Source organism: Melospiza melodia, chromosome 2, assembly GCF_035770615.1.
Source record: "Melospiza melodia melodia isolate bMelMel2 chromosome 2, bMelMel2.pri, whole genome shotgun sequence".
In the NCBI taxonomy this organism is placed as follows: Eukaryota; Metazoa; Chordata; class Aves; order Passeriformes; family Passerellidae; genus Melospiza; species Melospiza melodia.
Window position 1 is genome coordinate 111428816 of NC_086195.1, and position 17873 is coordinate 111446688.

Consider the following 17873-nt stretch of genomic DNA (forward strand, 5'->3'; position numbering starts at 1 on the left):
TTACAAATGAATTATCACAATATTCCTTGACAAATACTTATGACAATGATTGTGTTCCTTAACAATTCTTTAGTGTGTTCAGGGACTTAGAATAATCTTTGGATCATCTCCCAGTGGCAGTCTGCATACAGCAGACTGTACTCTTCTGGGAAGTAATAAAAGTTTGATAATGAAATTGCGACCATGCCAGGTCATGTGGCCACAGGACCGAGCAACAGGCCCAGAAGTGTTTACCTTACTAGTATATGTTAATTGTTTAAATTATTTTCTGAGAGTAAGGGCCTGAAGAATCAGTCTGACTCAACCTAAAAATGTCATGTGTGACATGATCTGCATGTACCAAGGACTGAAGCATCCACTTGAGAAGGGAAGAATTGCTGTGTCCACTTCTGGGCCCTCAGTTTAGGAAGGACTTGAGATGCTTGAGCACATCCATAGGAGGGCAACAAGCCTGGTGAGAGGCTGGGAACACAAACCCTGTGAGGAACGACTGAGGGAGCTCTGTGAGGAACGACTGAGGGAGCTGGGGGTGTTTAGCCTGGAGAAAAGGAGACTTAGGGGTGACCTTATCACTCTCTACAACTCCCTGAAAGGTGGCTGTAATCAGCTGGGGTTGGTCTCTCAGACAGCAGCTGACAGAACCAGAAGACACAGTCTCAAGCTGCACCAAGGGAAATATAGACTGGATATTAGGAAAAAGTTTTTCATGGAGAGAGTGATAAAGTTCTGGAATGGTCTGCCTGGGGAGGTGATGGAGTCACCATCCCTGGATGTGTTTAAATAAAGACTGGATGTGGCACTCAGTGCCTCAGTTTAGTTGAGGTATTAGGGAACGTGTTGGATTCAGTGATCTTGAAGGTCTCTTCCAACCATGTGGTTCCTTTACCCTGCTGTATCTGCGTCTTCTCCGTTATTCTAGGGCTACATGCAGATGCACACGTCTCCAGGGCAGTCACATTGTCTCCCACACTGCTACTTCATCCCTCCTTGGCTGAAGGAAGACGGGGGATTATCAAGGCTCTCTCTCCAACTGCTCCTTCCGTTCCCATGTGAGAGCAGTGTTTTGGGAGCCCTGTGATGATATTCTGTTTTGTGTTGCCAAGAGCATGAGGTCATATGGATTTCTTTAGTACTTGCATCTCTGTCTGTAGGACTTGCATGAAATTTAAATCCTCAGTGAGGATGATGGTAGGACCTGGAGTGTGAACTTCTAGTTGGGTATCATTAAATGAGGTCTGAAACTACAGCTAATTACAGAAGTGCAGGAGTTTTTGAATGTGTAGTAGATTAAAAGTAATAATGCAGACTTTTCTGGCTTTGGCTGGAATAGGGTTCAGTTTCTTCCTAGTAGTTGCTGCAGTGCTGTGTTTTGGATTCAATATGAGAATAATGTTGATAACACACTGAAGTTTTAGTTGTGGCTAAGCAGCACTTACCCTGAGTCAAGGACTTCCCAGTTTCCCATGCCCTCCCAGCACAGAGATGCGGAAGCTGGGAAGGAGCATGGCCAGGAGAAGCTGACCTGAACTGGCCAAGGGGTCACTCCATACCATGGAATGCCACACTCAGAATATAAACTGGGAGAGTTGGTTGGGAGTGACTGATGGCTGCTTGGGGATGGGCTGGGCATCCATCAGTGGGTGGTGGGAAACTGTGCTGTACATTGCTTGTTCTGCTTGGGGTTTATTCCTCCCTGTTTTTACAAAGCACTCTTTTCATTCTCTTATTATTAATTATATTTGACTTTATTTCAATTATTAAACTATTCTTATCTCAACCCACAGGTTTTACCTTTTTTTTTCTAATTTTCCTCCCCATTCCATGGGGCTTGTGAGTGGGTGTTGGTATGATTTTTAGTTGCCAACTGGGCTAAGCCAGGACAGTTCTTTTGATGCCTAATGTCAGGCTCAGTGGATTGAGTTAAGGACAAATCTGCCTAGAATGTGTTAGAAAAAATTTGTTACAAGCATTCGTTATACTTAATAGTCACAATGATTTCTTTGCTCTCAAAGTTGATGTGGCTGTTCTTAAAGTTGCATTATGTAATCCCTTACTTGCAGTACATGTTCCCTGTTGTGTTGTTCAGTACCTGTGGGAACTGGACTAAGGCTATCACGTTGTACTTTGTAACAAAACTGGTTTATGATGTGATAGAATTGCTGATATTGAAACTGATGTGGTATTTGTGCTCAGCATTGCAGTCATATCTGTACTCCAGGAAGCTATAAATAAGTTTCTTTTACCTTTTACCTTTTCTCCTCTGAGATCCAAATCATGGCAGAGACATTTCCCTCTCTTTTCTCCTTCAGGATAATAATAATAGCTCTTCAGAATTTTGAATATCCTTGAGATGTTCAAACCAGCATGTTCCTCTTGCTTTATCTTCTGTGTGTGTTCCAGGTCTTATTTAAGGTTAAACAACTATTTAAGAATGCTGCCCAGAGATCTGTCCTGAGACTGGCTAGTCAGGAGTGGCAGAGTCTGTGGGATTATAGGGGCAGGTACTTAATTCCAGCAATTTAAAGTAGGTACATTCTACTCCCTTCAGTAGGAACTTGGGGCAGAAGCAGCCAAGTGGTAAAGCACAGCTGATACCACAGGTGGATTTTTCTCAGTCCCTTTGGTGGCAGAGGGCAGGCCTCATTTGCTTTCACTTGTGGGGCTGTCCATAAACCTGGAATTGACATTCCCAGGGCTGGACACGCAGCCCTGCCATCTGCATGGACTGATGCACACTGTACTGGAACAGGGTGAAGCTGGGGAAAACCTGCAGTACAGTGATGGCATCATCATGGGAGGTAACAGAAGAGAAAGTTTTGGGAAGGGGAAGAAAATAGTCCAAATCCCTCAGAAAGCCAGTTTTGCCCTAAATCAAAGCTAGGTCAAGAGACCAAAGGGGAGATCCAGTTTTTAGGAATAAATTGGCAAGATGAGTGTCATGAGGTCTCAATGTATGTGATCAACAATAATAACACTTTTATTTCAATTATTAAACTGGTCTTGCCTCAGTCCACACCCCATGGAGGATGAGATGGGTGAGTCAGCAGCTGCATGGTACTTATTAGTTGTTAGCTGGGGTTGAACCCTAAAAAGTCAAGAATCACTAAAACTAGTATGGCATGTAACTGGGAGCTGATTTGGACTGTACAAGTAGCTTTTGGAAAATGAGAATATAGTACTCAAGTCAGCTAAAAGTCAGTCCTAAGATGGTGAGATTTCTCAGTGCCATAGCACTAAGACTTTCATAAAGCCTTCCTCCACTGAAATTAGCTATTTTTATTTTTGTACTAGTTAATCATATCTTTGAATTCAACTAGGACAGTAGTACTCTCAACTTATTAGCCATTATTAGAAATAATAGGAAATAGCATTTCTCATGCTGTAACCTCAATTATAATTGCTTATGCTAATTCTAACATTTCTTTTTAAATATAGAGGGTTTATTTTAACTATGTAACACTTGGAGAAGGATGGAGTCTTACAATGGAAGTTTGTTTATGTCTGTTTCTCTTTAGAAAATAGCTTTAGATTATATCAATGTAGCAATTATCTTTAATGAATCCATAATGATTAAATGCATATGGAATGTTCTTAGTATGCGTTGGGTAAAGAGCAATAGTTAACCAATTATAGGACTAATTTGTCTTTAAGCTCTTTTGTTTTGTAGTAGTTTATCTTCAAACCTGTCAATAGCTTAGAGGGTATAATGTAACATTGTTTTGGAAATGATTCCTGTATTGGTTAAAAAAAAAAAAAAGTGTTGTGGAAGTGTTTGGCTGTATGTATCCACCCCAAATGACTCATTCCTTTGTAGACACCTACACTGTGGAGCTCTGACACAGGCACAGGAATTCGAGCTCTAGATTCCCTCTACTTTCACTTGAGTAAGAGAGATGTTTTTAGGGGGGATTATTCCACCCTGTAATAGGCAGCCATCTAAGGCATGCATACTAAATAAATCCTGTTATAATTGGCAAAGATAGCATAGCCAGCCCTCAGCAATAAAAGCCAACACATAAAGGAGGTGAAGAGAAAGTATATTCCTCATGGTGGAGCAATATTGTTTGAAAACTAGGTCTGCCTCAAATTTGGGAGAAGAAGCAATGGAGCCTGCATCCTTGTATTCTGTGTTTTGTTCTGCCTGTGCACCTCCCCTGTCAGTGCTATGTGAATGTCTGTGCTCTGCCAAGGCTTCTTTTGCATCCTTACACCCTCTCTCCTCAGCAGTTCTTCACTGGTGTATACAAAGAAATGAGATCAGCAGATTGAGAGGAGCTTTTATTTGTCTGTATGTCACTCTGTGAGGCTGCACATAAGACTTTGGTTTTGTAAGGATGTTGAGAAATTGGACAGGTGTTGAAAGAGGGCTACTTGCAATGAGCAGGAGCTGGAATTCACATCCCGTGTGAGTGATGTTGAAGGAATTTGGTTTTTCCAGTTCTGAAGAAATGCCTTGAAAAGCATTCACAGATATGGCAAGGTCTTCTAAGTAGTGATGGAGAACATAACAACAGCAGATGGTGTATGAGGTGGTTTAGGCTGCACATTAGAAAAAGAACTTGAGTAGGTGGATCATGTGGCACTGGGACAGGTCATCGAACGTCTCCATTCTTGAAGGTTTTTCAAGACTTGGCTTGATAAAACTCTAGGTGACCTAATGGTACAATGCTGGTGATCGTCTTGGTACGAGTGGAACCCTAGATGGACCCCAGAGTTACAATGTTCCATGTCACCATTTCTACAATTTTGTGCTTTTCCTTTTACAATAGGATGTTGCTGTGGTGTTCCTTCTTTCTGGCTCACCCTTAGCTACGTAGAATGATCTTACTACTTGTTTACAATCCAAATGATTGCTCTTCAAAAAGCATTAAGGCAAAAAGATGAGAAGACGCTGGCATTCTGCCTCTCCTGAAAGGTCCATGTGGTTTGGTTTTAATATTGTTCATTTATCAAAGAATCTGCAACTGATTTTTTTTTTCTGTCTGTGGTAGGAAAGGTCGCAGTCTACAAACTGCATGGTAAATTTGCAATCACAAAACTGTAATTTTAATTGCAAGGTAGTAGGAGAGAATGGTAGCTCTGGACCTCCACTATTTATGTGTTTCTGTGTGTGCCTAGAAGCAGACAGGTAATCAATGTACAGACTTAAACATGGTTGTTATAAATTTACTTAATTCCTACCGCCCAAGGGACTGTTGGTATAGTAAACCACTAACAATTAAAATTTGCACATCAAGCTTTGTGGATCCAACAAATCCTCTCACTGTAGCCTGAATAAAATGTCAGTAAAAAAAAAACAAAAAACCAAAACTTAGCAGTGTCCTCTTTACTAATTAAACAGCCTAACTCAGTGTCATAACCATTTGACTTCCCAGGGAATATCTTCTGGAAAGAAGGTAAAATACAGTACTTGACTTCAAAGTGCATCTGCAAAAGCATTTTAAATTTGTCTCCTTTTAAACCTTAGCTGACAAAATTCTGAAGAAAAAATGTTGTTTGATAAAGTTTATTTGGAAAGCAGATGCTTGCTGAGTCAGAGTTCATGGGATTAGAGTATTGTACACTGATTATATCAGGCAGCAGCTGTGGCTCTGATTCATGTGCCAGGTTTGCATTAAAGAAGGATATTTCTTCTGGGACCAATCAAAAATACTAATATTTGATCAAGGAATTACTAGCTGAATCTTTATTAATTGCATAGTGAGATGTTCTGTGACCTTTGTTGAAGATGATTCTTCAGCGGCTAAAACGTAGCTAATCTGTTTCATTTAGAGTAGAGTAACCTCAGAAATATCATTAGGAACTAAGCATCTGCTCATCAATCAAAAAAATTTTTATGGGAAGAGCTCTTAGTTGATTCTTCTTAAGAAGACAAAAGAGACTTCCAGGTGAAGTTAAGTCTATCAAAAGAGCATATGATTATGAAGGATACATCTGGATTTGATGCAAAGGTAAAGATGAAGCTTCATTATGTAGCATGGAAGTAATTAAATTGCTTTTTTCAAGTTACTGTGAGGATACAGAGCATGTTTTCATAACCTCTGCAATCTTGAGAATAACAGGTTCAATAAAGATGGAATTTCACAGTAGGATTTTATTTACTTTATATGCTACATTTGCTCAAGAAATCATGTAAGTGACTTCAATCTCAGCTAGGTATGTCTTGCTGAAAGAGAATCATAATTATTTTCAAAAAATGTCAGACCCTGGCATAGGGAAGGCAGTGGCAATAAAAATGTATGAATGTTGCTGAGCATCTTGCTCTCTGCTGCACAAAGCACGCTGACTTCAGTGAAGGCTCTAGAGCAAGGCAGAGGTGAGGCTAAGTCAGAATTCCTCAGTCTCAAGGTTGTTCTTCACCAGCCTACAATTTCTCAAGTATTTGGGACTCTACCAGCTCTATTGCCTACCCAAGTATGAATCTGGAATTTTTCCACAGCACTAATATATTTTGCAGTCATAGGAAAATTAATATTTTTTTGTTTATTTTCATGGGCTCTTTAATTTTCATGAACTCTTCACTGGTTCATGAATTTAATTTTTTCCTAAAAGTATTCTTTATAAGTAGAAAATATGATTTTCTGTCCTAAGATGTTAAGAAATCATGGACATTTTTGTAGGAGGCAGTTTCAAAGCTGGAAAGAAGGGAAGATTCTTACCTGTTAACTGTCAGCTTGTGAGTTACTTGAACTAGCAATCTGGTCATGTTTGTCTTTTTAGAGAGTGAGCAGAAAGGGGATTCAGAAACAGCTGAGAGGGGTTCCAAAATTGTATGATCAGCTTTTAACATAGGCCTTTCATTAGGTTACATTTGCATTTGAATTTGGATGAAAACAAAAATTATTCCTTTGGTTTTGTACAGTGATTTTATTTTTAAGCACTTTTCCAAAATTATGCATTGTTGAGTGAGCTGGTTAATGGAAATAGTTTAGTCCATTCTTCTAAACAAAATGTTCCTGGTACAGCAAGCTGGAGGGGTATTTCCCTATTTTGTTTCACTTGCTAGTCTTCAGGCAGAAAAATTAATGCAAAGTACAAAATACAGCCTTTTTTTCACCAGGAATATGTCTATTATGAAGGTGTTGCCACTGTCTGATACACTGTTGAATGCAGTGGGATTTATTTTTCTCCGTTTTTCAATTTTTCAGGTTGAACTGCATAGAAAACTTACCAGCAAACATACAGTAAATATAGTGATTAAAAACTTAGAAAGCTGTAAATAAAACAACAAAAACATAGTTCTCTGCTTCACTTTACTGCTCCTTCCTTTTCTCACAACCGTGTATTGCAGTCCTTAAGAGCAGGTTTCCAGTGCACTCATTTTCCACTGGAAAGTGAATGAGGGTGCAGATGGAGTTCAGAAATTTCAAGGTCCAGAAGCTGCTTGCTTATTTTTTTCTTATTAATATATACCCTACTTGGGTTTTGATAAATGTAATTTCTCTCCATTTTGTAGCAGCAAGGAAGGAAGAGCAAGTATTTTTGACAGGTGGAGATGACATTGTTTGAAAGGATCTTGGCTGCTCCTAGCATTTCCTTGTGGTTGGAGACACCATCCATGAGAAAAACTCAATGCTCCTGCTGAGCAGGGAACGTACAGTGAGTTACACATCAATCAATGATAAGGTCTCTTTTTCTAAGCACTTCACCTTATGTCATGTGGTCTTATTTTGGAAACAAAAAACCAAACACACCAAGGCCCCCCTGCCATTTGTAGCTGTGCTTGGAATTTGCTCAGGTAAGTAGAGTAAGCAGAAGTCATCAAAGGCATGTCAGAATTATCCCCAGTGGTGCAAGAGCTCTGTAGAACAGCAGCTCTGGCCACATACTTCAATGTGCTCAAAGGGACACAGCCTGTACTTTGTCCTTTCTGCTTTAAAAGTGGGTTTAATTGCAAATTTAACAAGGTCTCTGTGAGGGTGGAGATTTTGCTTGACTTGATCTTGTTTTGTTTGGATTTTGACATTGTAGTGCAAAACCTGCAGTTCTATTCCAAAGAAATCAGACTGTAAACTGTATATACAACAACAATATTTAGGACTAAATAATTATTCAATATTAAATGAATAATCTGGATGTTCCTCTGTATACAAAGACACATATAAGCAGTCAGCATAATGTCCATAAATATGACTACATCAACCCTCTTGTTATCAGGAAGCAAGGAAATGTGTCTGTTGTTCTTGCTAGTTTTGAGTTTTCCATCAAAGAAATCAATACCAAACTTTTGAAAGACACAGAGATTTATTAGAAAAAAATGTTTTTTAAACTTTCTGATGTCTTCTTTTGGTTGATCCTGGCCTCTCTTCTCATCAAATACCAGTAGGTTGTGAGCAGGGCTACATTTGCATTTCCCTTCAGCCATGTGATTGCCTGCTGAGACTTGCAGACGTACCTTTTGCCACACTGTTTGCAGATTTGTTTTTGATGCATATAAATGCTGAGGAACTTGAATTGGTGCACAACATGACAGTTGTTACGCTTTAAAATAATTGGTATGGGTTTTTTTGCTGGTAAAACTGGGAGAAGGAATTAATGAGAGGTACTTTTTCCTTTGCTGTTTCAGTGCTAAGCCACTCTGGACTTTTTATGTCCCTTTTGCCTGAATTCTTCCTTATCCTACCTAATAATTAGTAGCTGTGAAAAATAGCTCATACTTTTAGAAAAAAGAGATGAGGTTTCTTGTTCTGATAATATATGGTAGAGCAGTTTTATTTTTGCATTTTGTCTGTTGTACAGTTTGTACCTCAAGATTTCAGTAATTAAGCAAGGGAGGAGATGAGGAGGAAATATTCTTGTGGTGAGAAGGTGCTCTGATGTTTCCTTGGTTTTTATCAGTGAGACATGCAAGACTGCAATTACTTTTTCTTGTTTAATTTCAATCAGGAAACTTAATCATATTTCAATGCCAAATTAAGTTCTGGTACATTTATAATTTGGTGTATTTAAAATTTGCTTCTGTTGTAGTAGAGGATGTTTTTTTAGCATTCCTGTCAATAGGAGAATCTGCTTTTGCAGTTTAGAAGGAAATGGTTTGGGGTTTATATGTATTGTAAAAGTAAGATACAAAGACCTAACTCACTGCTATCTCATGCTTGTGGTCTGTGATTACAGCATCTACTTGCTTTATTTTCAACGGCTTTTCAGAGCAGTGTTTAATTCTGTAGGATCATTCAATTTGCTTCATGTTTCTGTCCTTGAAAGACTATGAGTCTGATTTCTGTTCTGATAAGAAGGTTCATGCTGAAGTCAAGGCTTCTAAGTTCCAAAGGCTTTGGAGTCCTAGTAGCACCTCCTTCTTGAGAGATTTAACTGCAAAGTGCTCTTCACTTCTCACGTATAATGAATTGTCCAGTGGCTTAGGACAATGTAAGGGTAAACTCTCCTACATGTGATAGCTTGAGTAACTCTGGGTAGAGCTGAAAGAAGAGCAGTAGGATGCTCACACTAATAAAATCCTCCTTGCTTAAGACCATTTACTACACAGTGCCAAAATAACAATTGAAGAAGTGCTTTGTTGGTGCGTGGTGGCTGTGCCCAAGCTGGTCCTATCCACAATGGCAGGGCACTCCATTTCTCTGTTCTGCTGCCTCCTGTGCACACCAAGTCCAAGGGAGAATGCTTTGGAGTGTTCCTGGCAGCCTCTGAAGCTGCTTGAGTGCATGCTAATGGTAAACATATCTTATCCAGGGTATGCTTAGGCTTATGGAATCACATGCATTTCCAACAATGTTTTTCAAAAGAGAATAATCCATCCTCACTGATGACCCTTTCTTCTCCTGCACTTTCAGAAGTGGGAATGTTTCTACAAATGATTAAACATCTCTATTTAATGTGGACATCATTGAATTCCAGCAATACACATTATAATGTGTCATTGAGGAAATGGTTTGGGATGCTTTAAATGTAATGATATAGCAGATTCTTTGAATAATACTTTATTTGCTGATGTTTTCCAGTATGGCAATGAAAAGTTTGTAAATGCAGTTTTAAAGACATTGGATTTATTTACCTCCTGTTCTCATTGAAGAGATTCAAAGCCTGGCAGGTACCCGTCTCTAAAATCTGTTGTATAAATGTCACATGAGATTATATTTTCAACTCAAACAAAAGTCTGCAAAAATTACATGTTGGACAGAGAACAAATAGAACAATATTTTCTGTTTATGGGGCAATTAAATTCAAAATAGAAAACTATACTTCCTTCATATTTTTCTTCTCTTTTGTGAAACTGTAGGCAATCGAGTGTTTATCCTAAATCCAAACTCAAATAGCTGCCAACACTTTTAGAGAAATGAGTGGTACATAAACATTTCATCTTAAGATTTCTTTTTCTTTCCTCAAAGTTTGTGTCTCTTTGGGTGAGTTACCCAGATAAAATTTAGTCCAGAAGAAATAAATAAATATGATGATAGGTATTATAGTACCAGTAGTTAAAAACAGTGTTAAAAACTTCCAATGCAAAGCAAAGTGACTATAGATAGCAGCAATACAGCTCAGGCAGTAAAGGGAGAGATTTTCTCTTCTGACAGCCAGAGCCATGTGTGATATGAAGTTCTTCTGGCCATTCTCTCCTCTGTCTGCTTAGGCTTCTCCCTCTCAGTAATGCAGGTGTGCAGGTCTTGTCCCTTGCAGTAATGCCTCTGAAAGCTGGTTGTAGCCCAAATACTGACTATTTTGAGCTTTTCTTAATTTTTTCAGTTCTAGCAGAACCAATTTCCCATCTTCCTCTGCAGGAGGATCAGGCTTCTCTGTGAGCTTTGATTATGGTAGTCTTTTTCATGGTGTGGAAAAGATGTGAGAATCTTAACTTTATTTATGCCTTTTTCTTTTCCTGTGCTGTCAGAAATGAGAATGTTTCTATAAATGATTAATCATATCCATTTAGTAAGGCTGTGTCATAATTTCCTGTAAAAACATATGGGAATAGATGTCTGTCTATATTCTTTATAATTATGTCTACAGAAACTTAGAAGGGCTAAAAGAAGCTTTTGGAAATTATTTGATTTGTCCTATTTGTCATGAAGCAACTTTCAGTATGGAATTTCTTCCTCTGGGCTGGCAGTTGTAGCTTTAGAAGTCTCTCTGTTGTCCGTCCTTCTGGAGAATACTCATCCAAAGCATCCAGGATTCCAGAGAGCTTGCTAGGCAGGATTTTACTCATTTGTATGAATGGTCCTCAATGAAACAGGGCTGTGGAGGATTTCCTAAGTGTCTATTTCACATGACAGAGATTATTCGCATAGCGTTGCTGGAATTTGAGGATCACAGGACTATTCATGTTTTTGTGTTGTTTTAAAGGCAAACCTTCTAGAGAAAGTCAAAGTTGTGTGGTTGTAAGACTGTTAGCCTTAGGAAGTGACAAAGGTTGGGTGTGGGGATTTCTGTGTCTTCCATTTGTTTGCATGATAGCATCACCCTGGGCATCAGGTGGCTGCTTGGCAGTCGCTGACAGTACTCTTTGCAGGAGTTCCAGTGCTGTCTTTGCAAGTATGTTCCATTAGAGACCATCTGTTTCTTGTAGTTCACTCCTTTTGGCACTCTTGGAACTCCTTATTTTATCAGTATTAGTAGCTGTAGGCTGGACAGTGTATTGTGTGCTGTGGACCCTGACAGTGGCTCAGGGTCCACTCAGAGGTGTACCTACAGTACCTGAATGTGTCCAGAATATGCACAGTAAGGAGATCTTCTTTAAGTGATCAGGCATTCTATTTGCCATTTAGTGGGCTATTTTCCATTTCTGTTTCCAGTGTCCCGAAGTGCCAGTTTGCAAAGTTATTGTGTGCCTGTGAACAGCGATCAGTGCTTGCCTTTCTTGCCCATTCAGAGTGTTTTATGGCTTGTACTTACAGTCTTATGTCAAGAGAAGTGCATTGGCAGAAGAATTCTTGAAATACAGTGACAAACTCAAGAATCACCAAGCTTTTACTCTCTTTTTCCAGTTTGTGTTTGGGGTGCTTGTGTTATGGAAGGAGTTAGATTTGATGGATTTGAGCATGGTGTGCCATACCCAACACCCTTCTAGTTCTTTCCTTGAGGACTCCAGCATGATGCAAAGCTAATCTGCAAGAAAAATTGTGAGTATTAAAAACAAATGAGTAGCTGCTGTGCTCCTTCTATTTCTCACTTATGACCCTTGTCTAGCCTTCTAAACAAAAGAATCTAGCAATCTGTCACACAAAGTGTTCTTGACATCTCCAAAATGAGCTTCTCCCCCTCCTCTTTTTTCCCTTCTTACTTAGATTTAAGTTGTTGCATAATTAAAATCTCTTTGACATCCTGCTTACAGTCATATCCTGTTGCAGGATTGGTATCCATCTGGCTCACAGCTGATGGATCTTTACACAAACCCACTCTCCTCACATCAGACACCACTTGAGAACCCATGACCTTAAATATCACCACAGATATATTTTTTAACCCCCTACCAGGAGTAATAATAGAATCTCCTGACTTGGAAGTGACCCGCAAGAATAACCCAGTCCTGTGAATTATGCCATGTGCCCAAGGGCATTGTCCAAACCCTTCTTGAGCTCTGTCAGGCTTAGTGTCATGACCACTTCCCTGGGGAGCCTGTTCCAGGGCCTGACCACACTCTGGGTGAGGAAACTTTTCCTAATATCCAACCTAGACCTCTCCTGACAGAGCTTTATACCTTCCCTCGGGTCCTGTCACTGTTCACCAGAGAGAAGAGATCACTGCCAGCTCCTCAGGTTCCCCCATGAGGGAGCTGCAGACACTGTGAGGTCTCCCCTCAGACTCCTCCCGGCTGAATAGGGTAAGTCACCTCAACCACACCATATGGTGTCTCTAGACCCTTCACCATCTCCATATCCCTCATTTGGATGCTTTGTAATAGTTTTGTATCTTCTGTTGTGGTGCTCTAAACTGCGCATGGGCTTGAGGGTGAGGCCACACCAGCACAGAGCAGAGCAGTCTCTTTCCTCTCTCCAGCCTCTCATTCCTCAGTCTGTACCTACATCCAGGGTCTCCCTGTTGCAAATGCACAATCTGAAACTTGCTATTCAATGTGTTTAACAGGAAAATCACACAGGTGAATACCCGGTGTTACCTCTGAGCCTGGTGTTACCAGCAGAATGTTGAGGGTTTTGATCACAGGTCAGCTTACAGGCAGTGGGGTACACCTTTCTCAAAGGGGAAAAAGAACTCTGCTCAGGAGCTAACATGGCTTGTTGGGAGAGCTGTAAACTAGATTTGAAGGGGGAAGGGCATAAGCCTGGCTCACTAGGGATGAGCCTAGGGGCAGCACACTGATTTTAGAAGGACAGTAGCAGAGGTAGGAAATGGTCTTTAATGGTAATGAAACTGTAGCAAAAGGAGAGGGGGAAAGCTAGTTTCTTGATAGAATGCTGCTTGACAAAAATAGTTGAAAGGCACTTTCAGTTGGCTCTTTTATGCAGTCTTTATCCAGAGCTTTTGATATAGATTTCTGGGAGGAAAGACCTGAGTGGCTCTGCACTCCCATGCACAGTGCTGCCTCCCAAAATAGGTCCACCCTTCTCCACTTCTGCTGCTTCCATGCTCATTGCTCATGCAGAAACAGGAAATTCAACGGTGGGCAGATTCAGGAATTCATGGACAATGGGAGCACCTTGGGCAGCCCTGGTGGAGGGCATGGCTCCACGGGACAGTGAGGTCACAGAGCCCCTCTGACTTGTTTTGTGCCAGCTGGGGGTGATGCAGCAACAACAGCAGCACCAGCAGCAGCAACAGCACTATGCTGCGGGCATGGGGGCCATGGTCCTCACCCAGTGCCTCCTCCTCTTCCTGGTGCTCCTGCAGGACACCCAGTCTGCTCCAATACAAGGCCAGCGAACAGGTGGGCAGGCTGCACCCAGCCCCAGGCTGGCAGCAGCAGGGCCAGGGCTAGGGCTGGGGGAGCCAGAAGGGCTCCATGGTGCAGCATGGGGCAAACACACCACAAGGAGGTGTGGGGGGACTGCAGCTACTTTGGGGGGATCAGGGGTTCCTAACAAGCAGAGAGGTGTGGGGCCAGAAACTCGGCAGTGGGTTCTCCACCACTTGGCTGTGTTTAGCCAGCCTCCTGCTGTGTGCCCTGTCACTACCTGACCTCTGTAACATTCTGTACTCAGGAATGACAGTGGAGAGCAGAATGTGTAATGGGTACATCTCTGGGGTGTTTGGTTGTAGATGTGGCCAGAGAGAGGGCCTTTCCAACTCCTCAGGGGAATTCTCTGCTGGTTCCCAGCTTTCATCCCACGAGTGAGTATCTGAGAGCCTCTACTGACTTCACAGAGCAAGCTTTCCTTTTCCCTGTTGTTCATGTGAAATGTTACTTCATCATTTCTGTTAATGTCCTCATATAAAGCTAAAACAGGGAATGATTTCCAGCAGACACTTGAAGTTACAAAGAAGGTCTTGAAAGGCTTGGAGGAAACTGAAAACACTTAGTAGAATTCCCTCTGTTAACTGTTAGGACCTGGGGAGCTGCACTTTTAGCTTGCTGTGCAGCAGGAAGGGGCCAGTCAGAGCCTCACTGCAGGGACACTTGGTTTCACACCTTGCATGGGCTGCAGAGCCACAGAGATGGTCCAGCACAGCATCTGCTACAGCTGAGCTCCTGGATGAGTCCCAGGGGCAGCTGCTGCTGCCGTTGTACAATTACTGGTCAGAGTCGCTTTGTGCAGGTGTGAATATCCCGATGTCAGGAACAGGTGTGTGCTGAGTTTGTGTTCAGCTCGTGCAAAGCCCAGCTTCAAGGCAAGAGTGACAACCCAGGAGAGATTGTGCAGGCACTTCTGTTTGTGATGGATTGTCAGCCAGCAGACTGATGGCTGTGGTGGTGTTGAAACTCAGTACATCCCTCTGGGTGTCCAGAGTTGCCAGGGCCCCTGCCAGGGGGCTCAGAGACCCTGGCATGCAGCCCAGAACACCTGTGGATTTGATTATGACCCGTGGAGCAAATTACCAGCTTTGTATGAGGACCTGAAAGTCAGAGAAGCTTAAATAGTATAATAATAAAGTTATCACTGGGTGGAGAGGTAGATTTTAGGATTTTTGGAATGGGGCTTTTGGGGCCAAGATGGAGGGACTTGGGTGTGTCCAGCCTTTCTTCTTCTTCTTGGTCTCCATCTTGTGCTGTGACGCTGGCACTTTGAGATTGGTTTAGAATAGAGGCTCACTGTCTAACATAGGTGATAGGTATTGGAAAGTAATTGTAAATATGTTATACGTAGTTTGTAGTGTAAAAAGACAACACTACCCCAAGGGCGGTCAGAGTGTTGCTGGCTGCCTTGCTGAGCAGACCTCGGCTGGGCAGAAAGAAAATTTTATAGATAAGATTTAATAAACAACTTCAAGACTGAAAACTGAAGAGCTCTGACTCGTTCTTCGGACGCGTGCAGAGACTTTTCGCGCATCTCAGGGCTGCAATTAAAAACCAAACTCCGAGAGGTGGGATGAGTGTGGCTGTTGGTGCTGCTTCTGGAGTGTGTGAGGGATGTGCAGAGAGCTCCTGCTCTTGAACTAGGAGAGGGAGAGCACCCTGCCAGTCACTGGAGGACAGAGGGCCCTTGGCTGCTGGAAAGGAGGTGCAGGCAGTTTTGGTTTGCAGGGACCAGCAGGCTTTGTCAGGCTGCAGGCAGTGTTGAGAAAGAAAAGGAGCAGCTCTCTGAGGATAATTGTTGTCTCTAGTGTGTGGAGGTTACTGCCAGCAGGGTGCCACAGAGATGCTTGTGGTCTTGTCTGGGTAAGAGGAGAGATTGCTCACCTCCCACCACACCCAGTTCCCAGGAATTTCAGAACTTTGCTCTTTTGGGAATGAGGCCACTTGTGAGATTATTTGTGGCACAGAGCACAGTAATGTGTGCTGTTTTCTTTTCTCCAGCAGGTCAAGATTTTGAAGGAGAGGGCAAGAGTGAGAAACCTACATGGCTGGACCTGTACTATGTTCTGGGCATGACAGTAGGCGTGGGTGTGCTGCTGCTTTGGATGATTGTGTGTTGCATAGGCCTGTCATGGCTGAGGGAGAAAGACCTGTGAGTTGGCTTTTTGCTGCAATTATATATTGCTGGCTTGACAAAGCAACTGCTGGCAGTACTCTGCTGAGATTCCCCAGTGCAGTCCTTTAACTGTTCTCTCAATTAATACCAATGGTTAGTCATTTCTGAAATGCTTTTTGCACAGAGGACCCTGGAGACATGGAGAAGCACTGAGACGAACTCTGGCAAAGCAAAGAGCAAAGAGGTGGAGGTGAAGCAGAATCAGGAGAACGACCAGCATGCAGATCTCCCAACTCTGCCCACTGGTTTCAGCTGCTCTCTGATGGTGCCTCTTCACAGGACAACTGAGTGTCTGTGGACTCACCTCGCCCCACATCATCCCAGTGTCCCTGTAACCAGTATCAACAGGGATATTGTGCCTCAGAAGACCATAACTTTTCCAATTAATAATATTTTTTTTCCCAAAAGCAGTGAGTTCTTGCCTCTTTTGTCTGTTTCTGTTTGGGTAGAATGCCCAGAGCTGGCACTAGGGCTGTATCTGTGATAGAGGCTGTCAGAGACCTTTGTGTCAGCATCAGCCTGTTTTCCTCCCTGGGGCTGCCATCAAGGCTTTCCCCCACCAGAGTGGGGATTTGCTGGTGAGACATAAGGTGCAAGAGCTTGTCCATGAACTTACTTGAGATGTTGCCCTGAATTAGGATTGTCTGGGTAGAGAGGGAAGGAAGTGTTCAGGAGGATGGGCACCCAGTGCTGAGCACATCAAGGAGGGCTGATGGGGTGACAGAAGCTGCAGGTGTAGCAGTGTCCCCCACCCCAGAGCTCAGAGATGATAAATGAGTGGAAAGTTGGAGCAGGGCTGGGTGGGAGAGGAGAGTGAAAGCAATGTGCTGTTGATCACATGGGTAGCATTAAAAATAAAACAGAGTTAAAAGAAATAATAAATAGAAAGAATAATAATAGTAATAATAAATGTAAAAAGAAAGAGTTTAAGCCTTGCAGACTGTCAGCAAAGGGGAGGAGCACCCTTGGAATACATCTGAAGTCACACTGGCTGAGTACAGCAGATCCTGTCCAGGCTGATGTGGAGTCAGATTGAAAGGTTCTTTTCAGAGCATGTCAGATGACACGAAGCACAGACCACAAAGCCACTTTTATGGCACCTCTTCCCTGCAACTGTGTCTGAAGGGAACAGAACCAGGCAGAAAAGGCTCTAGACATTGTCCTAGGCTGCCTTGCAGGGCATTATAAACACATCTTCCCAGGAGCCCTCTGTCACTGTCATATTTTCTGAAAAATCCCTTTGCCAAGATTTCTTCTCCTGGGAAGCTGAGAAGCCTCAGAAAAGAATGAAAATAATAATTATTTGATTGCTTCTCCGGTGTTTTCTGCTTTGGAATGTGGTCTGGAGATAGTTTGCCAACTGGTCAATGTTTGATTTGTTTCATGTGAATTGTTTTTACTTAATGACCAATCACCATCAGCTGTGTTGGATTCTGAGGAGTCAGTCACGAGTTTTTATTTTCATTCTTGTTAAGCATTCTGATGTATCATTCTCTTTTTTTAGTATAGTTTTAGTATAGCATAATATATAATATATTAATTATAATATAATTATAATATAATATAAAATTATAATATATTATATCAGCCTTCTGAGAACATGGAATCAGATTCTCATCTCTCACCTCATCCTGGGGACCTCACAAACACCATACACCTCCCACTGTGCAGAGCTCCCCATGCCACCCAGTCAGCCCAGCTGCTGACCTGGCTGTCTGTGCATCCCCATCCTGGGCATTTGCAGGAGCTTCCCCCAGTGCCTGCTTTTGCCCACTCAGGTGTCAGCAGCCAACCCTGAAATTCTTAGCACAGGGGAAGTGTTCTAGAAGA

At 42.1% G+C, this 17873-nt stretch overlaps 1 protein-coding gene and 1 long non-coding RNA gene across 2 annotated transcripts in view; both read left to right on the forward strand.

Moving 5' to 3' along the window:
- Positions 1 to 17873, forward strand: part of HS6ST3 (heparan sulfate 6-O-sulfotransferase 3) — a 278442-nt gene that overhangs the window by 132645 nt on the left and 127924 nt on the right. The gene's annotated exons all lie outside the window — the stretch shown is intronic.
- Positions 12671 to 16367, forward strand: LOC134414655 (uncharacterized). The gene is made up of 3 exons (XR_010026810.1): positions 12671 to 12778; positions 15869 to 16019; positions 16168 to 16367. It is a non-coding gene; the product is annotated as an uncharacterized LOC134414655 (long non-coding RNA).